An 11979-nucleotide genomic window follows, 5' to 3' on the forward strand; every position below is an offset into this window, starting at 1 on the left:
TGTTAGGATGTATTTTTGGTTAAAAAAAAATAAAAGTCACACTAACAGTTTTCTTCTTTATGTCTAAATACTCAGCCAGCTTCCATGGTTCCTGTCCTACAGAACGGGGTTTGTCAGTTGGTCCCCCAAAATATTTGTATCAGCAAAACAAGAAAGATGGTATTTGTTTTCTTATCACCTGAGCCTATCTACTCAAGCCACTTATCCTTTTTTTTTTTTTTTTTTTAAATCATCTGTGTCCAAAAGCACTATATCCTGTGTTTTGGATGCCATTATCATTCAAATCGTGTCCAAAAAAGTCTAGAAATATCCCGAAGCTAGAAAGCGTCTGGAGTGTGCCAAGGCCGACTACGGCTCTCGCCGCAAGATAGTTGCCAGTCTGATTGGAATGTCTGAAAAGAATGATTAGAATTACAGTGTTCTGCTTGATTTGAAGAGGGCTCCCCAGAGTGAGGTGGAGACCAGGAAATCCACCTGCTACATATATACACATATTTTATATGGGTGTTTAGTGGATTTATACAGAGCTATGGAGGAATTGGTAATTGTTTTAAAATCATTTTTAAAAGCTAGGGTCATATTATATACACTTTTCTGGCTTTTCTCTCTTTTTTCCCCATTGTGAAGATCCTTGGCGGCAGCTCTCCCAAGAGGCAAGGCCAAGAATCTCCTGGATGCCTTGTCAACTCAAGTCATGGCAGAGAATATGCAGAGAGGTAAAGGTGACCACAAACAACGTAAAGGCAGACGAAACTCCGTTCACTCTGACTTTCCAATGTCGTGATCCTCAAGGATAATCACTGAATGTTGTCAACTAGGACACGTTTAAACCCACTGCTTATGGGAGCAAACTGACAAATAATATAAAGATTAACTTTCAGCCACCTAGGTGGCTCAATGGGTTAATCATCTGTCTTAGGCTCTGGTCATGATCCCAAGGTCCTGGGATCTAGCCCCATCTGGCTCCCTGCTCAACAGGGAGTTGGCTTCTTCCTCTCCCTCTGCCCCTCCCCCTGCACTCTGGCTCTTTCTCTCTCTCTCAAAAAAGTAAATAAAATCTTAAAAAAAAAAAAAAAAAAAAAAACCCTCTAAAGGAGTGGGGTTCAAAGTGAGTAGAAGCTGCTGTGAGCTACAAATTAACCAGAGAATGTTTACCGAGAGTACTGTCACTATCTCATGCCTCCCTAGAAATGCCAAACTGGGGGAAATGGAATTTAAGGTGAATATTGAGTGAGCTGAGGCCAAGGCTGAGACTAACAGTCAGTGGTATGGAGGGAGTGGGTTAAAGAGAGGTGGCTTAGAAGTCAGAGATCAAGAGCAAGCATGAGAGGCTGACAAAACCATCCGGAGCTAGGAAAGGTGTAGCAGCTGAGGGTCACCACCTCCCAGAAGACACCGAACCAGGAAACTATTTAAAGGTATGAAAGCAGCCATTGCTCCCTGGAGATGGGCGGATCTGGAAATCCAGGACAGGCTGACTTCAATCGAAGGCTTCTTTTACTTTTTCCAGTGTAGGAATTGTTCAGACTGTAACACATTTTTGCGACTTTGCCCTAGGAAGCCACGTGGCTACGATGCCACATCTGACAGCGGCTAAAGACTCTCAGCTATCCTCGTAAGGAAAAATTATCTGTCTGTTCTAAATCTCTGATTAAAACTTTTAAAACCCAACTGATTACATTTCAAACAAGGAAGACTTTCGAGACTCATATAACCAACTGGGACGTCTAGTCTGCAGAGAGAATTAATAATTTTAGGATTTGATTCATGCCAGGGAAGAGAAAAAGTTCCAAAGGCCAAGGGAACTACACACTTTATAACATACTTATTTCCCACAACAAATATGAGCCAGCAAAACTTGAGCAGTGATACAGTAGAGATGGGAATGGATGAACAAGAATAGCATCTGTAGTTTTATTAAAAATGCATATTAACCCAGATTAAAATTACATGGGCTATCAATCCTCTTGTTTCATAGAATGTTGCATGCCAGCTGGGTTCAAAGAAAAAAAATACCTTTTACTCTCCCTGCTAAGCTCTATTGTTGCATGGTTTCCCAGGTGCATGAGGGACTTGATCTGCCCCTGGGGAATAGAGAACAGGCCAAGAACGGGAGTTTGACACCCGACCTGAGTCCTGAGATGGCTCAAAATCAACTCAACTTGCACCCAAAACTGGAAGGGAATGTTTTTCAAGGTGTGGTTGTCAGTGCTCACAGCTAGGTGACTTTCTCACTATACAATTGGTTGTTAACAGAAAAACGAAAACAAAAAACCCCAAAAACAAGCAATGCAGAGAAGCCAAAATGTCACACTAAAGTCAGCTTCCTGCAACAGAAGAGAGGAGGCCAGATATCTGATGTAATTATGTAACTGTCTCAGGTAAAGAGATTTGTTTAAGCTGTTATGTCAATTACCTGAGTGTGTAGAAATAGTTCTGTGCCAAAGAGCTCTTTGTCAAAGTTAACAAGGCATTAATCTGTTAATTCAAATTGAACGTTAAGAAGACTGAGTTTGACTCTATGACCTGATATTTTGATTTGTGCAATGAGGCAGGAGTTCTGTTTTAATTTCTTCAATGATGTCAAATTTGACTATATTGAGCTAAAGGGACTAAATGCTTCTGATCCAAGTAGATGATGATCATATAACTCAGGGTATAAAATTAAAAAAAAAAAAACTATATAATAATATGACTTGAACTTCCTTTATTTATGAAACTGACCCAAATACATGAAATATTAGGCAATTTCTCAGTAAAATTGGTTAAGGCACTGTTTGCCCTGAATAGAATGTTTAAAACTGTCTTAAAATTTTTCAGATGTATGAAATTTCTCTGGTCTCAATTTTAAATTTTTAGGAATATAACATGCTAATAACCAAAACTATTCCTTTAGTCAGACCCCATGCTGTCAACACATTTATATTTTGTGAACCCTCTTCTCTGTTAAGAATTTTCCCCAACTTCTGCTAAGCAGGATAACCCTCCAGGGAAAAATATACTTTTTTGAATTCTCCATTTTTTTTTTTAGAGGATTTTGGGTAGTAACAGTTTCTGCCTAATTGCATTTGCAATTAAGCATTACGTTCTAGAACAATTTGTTTTTTAAGACTCCTCTCATTCTGATTCTCCTAGTACAATGAATAGTTTTCTTGTTTCTTCTCTCTCTCTTTTCCTTGTAGAAATAGTAATAGTAGGAATGGTATGGCCATGAGATAGAAAAATAGAGTTGTACCTTTGAAAGTTATCAGATATAAAAAATCTGTGATACAGTACAAATATGATTTCAGACTCCTTAAATCAGGAGGGACTGTGACCTAGGCTAAATCTCTGCCCCCCACCCTCTCCATAAAGCTACAGTTTTTATCAGCTGATTGGCCTATATAGAAAGTAGAAAATCTCAGAAGTGTTCAGAAAATGACAGGTAAATAAGTAACTGTTGTAGTAGGTTATTGAGACAACATAACACTGCTGATTGACTTAAGAGCTGGACCCTGCCCCTCGTCTCGTCTGTCCTTGGAATGTATTCTCTGCCCACCATTCCCGTAGTGTGAGCTACTCTCAAGGATGCAGCTTTGAGAGAGCAATGTATTGTTGAGACCACCTGGACAGGATACATGCTGACTGAACCCAGGTAGGGTCTCAATATAAACTTTTAACATTCTGGCTGGTAGTAGGTATGCAGATCTACTCAGCTTGCAGCTGCCCAGGACAAACTTCATATGTAATTTCCTTTGCTTATTAAATAAAGTGGCCTGTCTCTTTCTCCCATCTCTCCTTGCCCCAGAGTAAGTTTCAGGTTTCACTTGGGAAACTCCCAGCATTTGGAACCAACGATAATTAGCTCCAACATTACTTGCCTGCACCTTAAGACAAAAGATTGCACCATATGTGTGATTCCAGGTAGCACTCTTGCATTTTGTGACCTTTAATGGCTGCAATTAACATAAATATGTCCAAAAATGACTTCAAAACTTTGTTTTGTTTTGTTTTGTGTTCCTTTTCAACCTCCTCAGAGAACAGCCTGTTTTCGTACAGGTGCTAGATCCGGGCTCCTCACGATTTTCTTGTGTACCCCTCTTACTAGTACTACTTGGGTAACCAAATTGTTATCTGGTTGATGGCACCAAAGGATCTTCAGTGATACTAATCAAACTACATTGTATTTTTGTTTTTGTTTTTCCACAAAATGTCCAACCCGTTTAGAACATTGTTATTAACTTATGACTTAGGCAAAATGTGGCACTACATAGAATGCCCCTGGGTAGCCCACCTTTCATCTTTGTATTAGCATATGCCCTGTGCTCTGGTCTCCAGAGTGTTTAAGGAGAGCTAAATAATAACCTCTATCCCACATTCTACTTAATTAAAATGTTATCTAATTAGCACGTTCCCTAACCTAAAGAGCATGAAATAGCTCTTAATCCAAGACATAGGCTATCATAAAATAATAAGCTTTTGTCATAAGCAAAATATATAATTTACCCTCACACCCATCATTTGGTGCTAACTTGTGAGCCAGTTCTCATCTAATGAAAACATGAGATGTTTGACAAAGTATACTGCTTTGTCAGCCCCATTCTCATTTTTGCTATGCCACAAAAAAAAAAAAAAAAAAAAAAAAAATCTTACTATATCAATCCTATCCCCTTCAATATGAAAAGGAAACATCTACTCCCAGCTAAGTGCAAAAATTTCTGAGACCAATCCTTCAGAGTGTGTTTCATTATGAGTGAGTACAAACCTCTACATTTGATTAAAATAAAAGTTGAACACACTGATGTAAATTATTGCAGAACACAAGGGTTCATAAAAGCTAGAGAGAATCATTAGATTATAGAAATGATTTTATAAGAGAAATGATTCTCTCCCCTGCTTTAAATGTCTTTTATGTACATATATGTGAGCATGATTATGACTTTAAAGTTTATTGCAGGAAACATCTATTCTTCCCAGTTCTGATATTTTAATTCATGATATTTTCACATTTCCTTTTGCCTTTGTTCTGGCATTTAGCTCTCTGGAGCCATTATTCAAAGTGATACTTAATAGCCCCAATAAGAAAGCAACATCTTTCAGTAATGCACATGACTGCTTAATGATGCAAGATCATCTTAATTCCCTCTCCCTGTGTTTTATTTTCCTTTAGGGGGCAACAATTCTAAAGGCTTAACTCTGTCTCAGCTGGTGAAAGTTGAATTGCCCTGCTGAGTGCCGTGGCATTCTTTCCCTCCTCAGTTGGTCCAAGGAATAAAAATCCTAATGGTCTTTGGAGAGTGAACCATTTGAAGAGTGTTAGTGGTTTGTGTCCAAAACTTTGTTGCTGGGGGAATTGAGTTAAACGTGAGGGGACAGAGAGGCTGCTGTTTCCAAAACCTCTTAAAAAACATAAAATCACACCAAGTGATATGTCATTTTACAGATTTCTCCCTTTAACACCATTTTCCCAAAGGCTGACCTGCTACTTAAATCAGGAAAGTAGAAATATGGCCGATCGCTTGGAATATAAGAGGAAGAAGCCCAGAGAGCTGGAGTGTACTGAATTCCAGGTCTGTTACAAAAGAATGAATAATGGGTATGCTGCAGGCATGATTAGCCCGGGGTTACTTTTTTTTATGAACATCCAAACTGCTCTGGCTCCAAACCCCATGTGTTAAACTGTGGGCACCCCTCCTCTCCACCATAGATTTTGTTTTCCAGATAATTCCTAAGTTCCCCAGAGGTGCTTGATTCAATCCTTGCTGTCACTCTATTGAAGCTGAAGCAGAGATTCTGACATGCTCATCGAGGCCAGACTCTGTAAACTCAGTCCTGCCTGTTCCCCTCTCCCACCACCCCTGGAAGTCAGGTGTCTCCAAAGTCCTTAAGACCTCCCAGAATCATATGGTGGACAAAAAAAAGGGACTGGTCCCTACAGCTTCAGCCCTTGGATTGTTATGGGTCTCTGACCAGTCCACAGCCTCCCTTCCCACCCAGCAGAGTAGCATGTTGGCTGATTGTCCTTGTGCTGATGCTAATGACCTGCTGGCCAAATGGCCCTTCGGCTAGGCTTATCTGAATATAAGGGAGCCCTTCCTTCAGCACTGCCTTTCTGCCTGAAGTGTGAAACAGACTCAACCACTAAGATGAGATTTACCTTTACAGAAGATTTTATGCAAGTGCTTCTGGATAAGATCTTGTCCAACTCCCCAAGACTGAGGGGAATCTTGACAGGTTGCTTTACCTCACCAGGTGCAGCCCCTGACCCTACCCCAACCTTCACTGCTGGTTTCCTAGAGCCAGCACATGCACAAGAGTAATTACATATTGAATGCAATTTAAACTCCCCTACTAAAAAGGAAGCACATTAAATCCTATAGCTCTACCTCGGTCATTTGAGTTTGTGTCACTAACAGAGCTCAGATTTGTTCCATCTGAAATGGTACATGCAGGTTAATTACAACTCAGGAGGAGGAACACATCCCCATCACTCTGAGTGCATGTGGACAAAATTCCCCTTGAAGACAGACTATTCTGGGCCTCACTTTACTCCCACAGCCCTTGCTCAGTGACTGCCCCACTGGTGATGTACACAGAAGGAACAGAGAATATGTGGTTCAGCCCACCTTGGATATCTCCGGTGTCCGTTCCGTTATTTGCAGGGCCTATTTTAAAATGGACAGGTAGACAGGTCTCTTTTTCATGGTGCCTCTGAGGTGGTAGGCTGCTTCAGGATGAAGGTGAACATCTTTTTCCCAGCCACTGGCTGCCTGAAACTCATTGAAGTGGATGATGAGCGCAAACTGCATACCTTTTATGAGAAGCCTATGGCCACAGAAGTTGTTGCTGATGCTCTGGGGGAGGAATGGAAGGGTTACGTGGCCTGAATCAGTGGTGGCAATGATAAGGCTTCCCCATGAAGCAGGGTGTCTTGACCCATGGCCCCGTCCACCTGCTGCTGAGTAAGGGGCATTCCTGCTATTGACCCAGGAGGACTGGAGAGGGGAAGCGCAAATCTGTTTGCGGTTGCATTGTGGATGCCAATCTCAGTGTTCTCAATTTGGTTATTGTGAAAAAAGGGGAGAAGGATACTCCTGGACTCACTGATACTACTGTGCCTCATCGCCTGGGGCCCAAAAGAGCCAGCAGAATCTGAAAGCTTTTTAATCTGTCAAAAGAAGACAATGTCCACCAGTATGTTGTTAGAAAGCCCCTACACAAAGAAGGTAAGAAACCTAGAACCAAAGCACCCAAGATTCAGCGTCTTGTTACTCCACGTGTCCTCCGACACAAATGTCGGCATACTGCTTTGAAGAAACAGCGTACTAAGAAAAATAAGGAAGAGGCTGCAGTATATGCTAAACTTTTGGCCAATAGAATGAAGGAGGCCAAAGAAAAATGCCAGGTACAGATTGCCAAGAGACAGAGGCTGTCCTCTCTGAGAGCTTTTACCTCTTTGCCCAGTCAAAAATGAGATTTTCTAAGAGTGACAAAATAAATAAGATCAGACACCAAAAAATAAAAATAAATTAAAAAATTAAATTAATAAAATTAAAATGGACAGGTGGAGCCCCTTGTCCAAAGCAAAGGGAAAAATGTAGCATTAAAGCTACTAAAATATACAACTTTTTATTTCTTTTGTGGTCCTTCTCTCAACCTGTCATGATGTCTTTTATCTGCTGTTTAATGTCACCCTCCCTCGGGTACGGTGGTAGTCACAAGGCTGGTGTAGATGTTCATAGGCTCCCAGGCTTAGGCCCTGCTCTATGATTCTGTGATACACACAGCAGCACACTGCTTACACATTTCTCCTCCCCATAGCTGCAGGACTGATGCAGTGCGTGGGGAGGGAATGGAGACCATCTCCCCTTCCCAGTGCCTGCCACCTGCCTTTTCAATCTGTATCAAAGGGTGACCACCAAGTGGTTGCAACCTCCCACATGGGGACATACTCTGTGCCTGAATCAGGAGTGGGCAAGGAGACTGATCCTCACCCCCAGCCCCTGGTTAAATACTTGGAGCTCTGAACCAGGAGGGCCACAGTCATGTCCTATCCCAAAATGTGGCAGAATGATCGTGTCTGACCCCGATCTTCCCTCCCTGTCCCTAGGTCCAGGCCCATACAGGATGAGTTTGGAGATGCAGAGGGAGGCAGCAGTGGGCAGGGGTGAGGAGGGGAAGGCCAGATGACCCGGGATGCCATGGACTCAAGCAAAAGGCTTTCCTCAAAAAGGTGAGAAGAAAGCCAGAGATAGGCCATGGATGAGCTGAGAGCATATTTGAAAATTAAATTATTTAGAATTTCAAGGCACTGGCCACAGATCATTAAACTCCAAGCCAGGACCCTTCTGAGCATAGCAGCTCTATGTAAAAGCATGGGTCACATCCCTTTCAATGGGCCTCATTCTGTTCTCCATTCTCTTGGCCAGACTCAGCAAGACTGACTCAGGCCCTCTGGAGGAGTTAGAGTGGGGCTATGCAGATTTGCTTTGACAGTTTGAGAAATGTTAGTCATGCAGAAGAGTGTTTGCAAGTCCATGTTCCACACACCTAGTGTCTGTAAGGAATATAGGTGACATTTTGATTTGATACTCAACTGCCTGGATTCTCTCCTGCTCTTGCTCTCTCTCACACAATGAATTATGAAATCCCTTGTTCCCTCATGAGACCAGGACAGCCATAAGGAGCAGTAGTTCTCCTCTGATATTCCATGGCATATGTGGTACCTGAGAAGCTCCCCCAAGGCAAGGAGACCCCCTCTGGCTCAGTGTTGCCTGTTACTGGGAAGGCCAGTCTGCCTCTTCTGTTTCTCTTATTTCAGATCATCTTCAGTATATATGAGTGGAGACTGTCCAACTCCTCAAGTGGTCATGCAGAGAAGCAGAGGTTGTCGGCAGAAGATACCAACTGATCAGCCAATCATTTAAAAATTATATTTCTCCTCAAAGTTATTACCAGCTTAAAACTAGTGTCTTTTGCTATAAGCTATCTTTGTTGAAGAGTTCATCTTCCCATGCTTGCAGTAGTTGCAAACATCTGCTTATGCTATGTAAGTTTTACCATGTAAATTGGTTACAAAATTGCTTTACCTACAAAAGATGGAAGATTCAATAGAGTAGATGAAGATGTGGGAAAAGATCTCAAATATCAAGGACATCACAAAGAGTTGGGCATGTATGTACAGCACAATTGTTGGGGTGGCATTCTCTGTGTAAACATCATAGTTGTGTATTTATTATGAACATTTTGTCTTAGAAAGGAGTGCTTTTCTTTTTCCTTTTTTTCTTTTTTTTCTAGTTCAACATGAGTTCCTGTATGGCCAAGCAATAGGGCTGCAAATCATATACTACTCCATTTCAAATGAGAATTGGGCAGGTGTAAGCCAGCTAACCATTTCAGAAGCTATACCTAAGGAGAAAAAAAAATAGTGTGAATTGCAAGAAATTAAGACTCACGGGAAAAATATAATAAAATTATCAAATGTCCTTGCCAATGTGACTCTCTTGAAATTAGGACATTCAAGTCAAATGTAAATTTCAGAACTCAAAATATATCATCACATAATTTAATAGGAAAATGTTTACAGAAAGTACTAAGATATATAATTTTCTGTTAATAACAAGAATTGCTAAGTAGCTTGAAAATAGAACCTGAATGATGTTTAACAATATACAAAATAAACATCGTTTTGTTACTTTTATTTTTTAAGATAAAACAACCATGAAAGCTTCTGTTCCATTTTGTAAGAAATATTTAATTTTCACTTTTAGCAGATTAACTTGAATTAACAATTACATCATTACATGTCATATCTTATAACTTCACCACAGACTACCTCAGAACACCACAGTGCCTCATACTATATCCTCAGCAGTGATGATCTACTCATGGTTTCTTGAACAAACTATACTAAATCAGGAATTGGCATCTAGTCATGTCATTCCTTTTACTTAAAATACTTCCTTTCACTCAAGGCCATTTACTTATCATCCTTTAAAATCATGTTGTTAGGCTCCACTTGCTCTGAGAAGCCAATGACACTTTGCCGGCCATAACCCTTCCCCTAGTAACACACGAATAGCACACGTGTGTTCAGAGCAATATGTACATGCAGCATGTACTCCTTTGCTTGCATTTACCACCTTGTACTACAAATATTTATTTAAATGTTCTCATCCTTGCAAATCTGTGAGCATCTAGAGTAAAGGGAATATGTATCTATACACTTGGGTGCCTATCATTATTTTAATGGGCCCAGAAGAAAAATGAGAATATGCAACAAAAGGTCTAGTCTTTCCTCCAAAAGGTTTAGAGCTAGCACGAGTCAAAGGAGGCCCCCTGCTGTAAAACCCGATTGTCATGTTCCTACTAGATCTTTAGATCCTAGATGCAAGGCTCCCTTGTAATGAGATGACTAAGACTCCAGGGAAACAGATTCCTTAAGGATGGAGCTAGGAAAGCACTGCTTCTTGAAGTGGGGTGAAAGCTTCATTTCTAGGCTACCCACAGACCACATCCTTCACAGACCACAAAACCTCATTGTTGCTTTTTTTAATTCTTGCTCTCTTAAAAAATAATTGTCAGCATATTTCCATGTCCAACTTTGTATTGTCTAAACAACAGAAAGTCTCGTAAATTTGATGTTTTCAAAAATGGAATATAAGAAAATCACAGTATACATTATTTCTATTTTTAGCACCTTCATAGATAACTTCATAAAGTTGCTTTTCGCTCTTAGTTGAATGAGAACAATGTCTGCCTATTTTCTTCATCTGTGAAAGTTTCTCTCCTGTCCTTTATTACTTCAAGACAGTTGCATCTAAGAATTTGAAAAATGTATAATCAGTTATTCTCAAAAAGGAAAAGAGGTAAAACAGTGTGCCACACCCAGGTATCCCAAGAAAAAAATACAACAAAAAAGATCTCACCTTTATGGCCTGCAGCCAGAAAATAATCTTAAGAATGGACTAAGGTAAAAATAGGCATAAGACAATTCAATAGAATAATAACTCAGATCCAGAAATCAAAGAAGAATTTAAGTTACTTATAAGGTTGAGTTATAGGATGATCATAGAAAATCAAACTGGTTAGGCTTAGAAAAATAGTAAGAGTAGTTTACTTATGTACTGGGGATGGGATGAAGGTGGGGAGTAGAGGAAGCTGGTTAATATAAGATGCGAGCTGCAAAAAAGGTGGAAGAGGAATATAAGTGAGAAATCAAAATTGAGAATTAAGTTGAATAAATCATCCGACATTTTTCTTTAGCGATAGAAACCAGGGTAGTTTAAAGCAATAATACTAAAGTCCTGAAGAATATCTGAATCATCTGCAAATTATTCTAATTGAGCTCAAAATAGTTTGGGTAGATTGGAATTTATTGGCTCAATATATCCAGGCAAAGTATGAAAACAGAATCATAAAAGGTGATATATATATCCAGTCAGTACTCAAGAAGAAGGATGACCAATGGCTTTAACACCTCTGAGACTATAGCTCCCTCCATCTTTGGTCTGTGGTCTCCTCTGGCTATCAGATGACATCTCTTGTCAGTGTAGTTAGGCTTCCACTTCATAGGGAGGAAACAAATCCACAGCCCACCTCCCCCTTGAGACTCACTTCTCCATCCACAGCTTCTACTTTCAGGGGAGAACATACTCTGTCATATTCTGGTTTGAAATGTTCTGGAAAAGACCAAATTTCAATAAACTAGCTCTTGGACTGATTTGGAAAGAGCTGCAGGGTGTTAACTGTTGTGTGCTAAATTGCATTCCCCATGAATGTGTATATTAATGTTCTAACACCGAGTACCTCAGAATGTGACAGAGCTTTTGTATTTAGAGAGAGCCTTTAAAGAGGTAATTAAGGCAAAAGTAGTTCATTTGGGGGAGCCAAAAATCCAATATATGGCTAATGTTCTTAAAATAGGAAATTTAGACACAGATGTACAGAGGGAAGACCATGTGAAGATACTAAGAAAAGACGCTGTCTGCAAGCCAAAGA

The 11979-nt window shown here is 40.2% G+C and overlaps 1 pseudogene; it reads left to right on the forward strand.

Moving 5' to 3' along the window:
* Positions 1-5555: 5555 nt before the first annotated feature.
* LOC111097129 lies at positions 5556-8080 on the forward strand (annotated as a pseudogene).
* The last annotated feature ends 3899 nt before the right edge of the window (positions 8081-11979 follow it).

The sequence above is a fragment of the Canis lupus genome, chromosome 8 (genome assembly GCF_011100685.1).
Source record: "Canis lupus familiaris isolate Mischka breed German Shepherd chromosome 8, alternate assembly UU_Cfam_GSD_1.0, whole genome shotgun sequence".
NCBI classification, from domain to species: domain Eukaryota; kingdom Metazoa; phylum Chordata; class Mammalia; order Carnivora; family Canidae; genus Canis; species Canis lupus.